This window comes from Haliaeetus leucocephalus, unplaced genomic scaffold (genome assembly GCF_000737465.1).
Source record: "Haliaeetus leucocephalus isolate CR32 unplaced genomic scaffold, Haliaeetus_leucocephalus-4.0 Scaffold512, whole genome shotgun sequence".
Classification (NCBI taxonomy): domain Eukaryota; kingdom Metazoa; phylum Chordata; class Aves; order Accipitriformes; family Accipitridae; genus Haliaeetus; species Haliaeetus leucocephalus.
Genome location: NW_010972948.1, coordinates 10,685 through 11,014, shown reverse-complemented (window position 1 = coordinate 11,014; position 330 = coordinate 10,685).

Here is a 330-nt window from a genome sequence, read left to right as displayed (position 1 = left end):
ATCATGACTAGATGAATGAGCAGCGCAGTTTATTAAAGCAACGGTACAGGTGCTTTTGGATTGCCCGTGATAAATAGACTGTCTGCAAAGCACGTGCAGGTGACAATACAGTTGACTACACATGCATTAAATTATGAAAGAAAAGAGCTCTAAAGAATTCTAAGTTTCCCGGGGAAGCACTCGGTACAGCCGAGTGTTCAAATCTCACGCAATAGGCATCCCTATGGCGGGGGGGAGAGAGGCTCAGCCCATCGACTGATCCCAGAAGTCAGCGATGTCCTCCCGACTTGTCTGTGATGGTGTCTTCCCTGACATTTCTCCTCTCTTAAG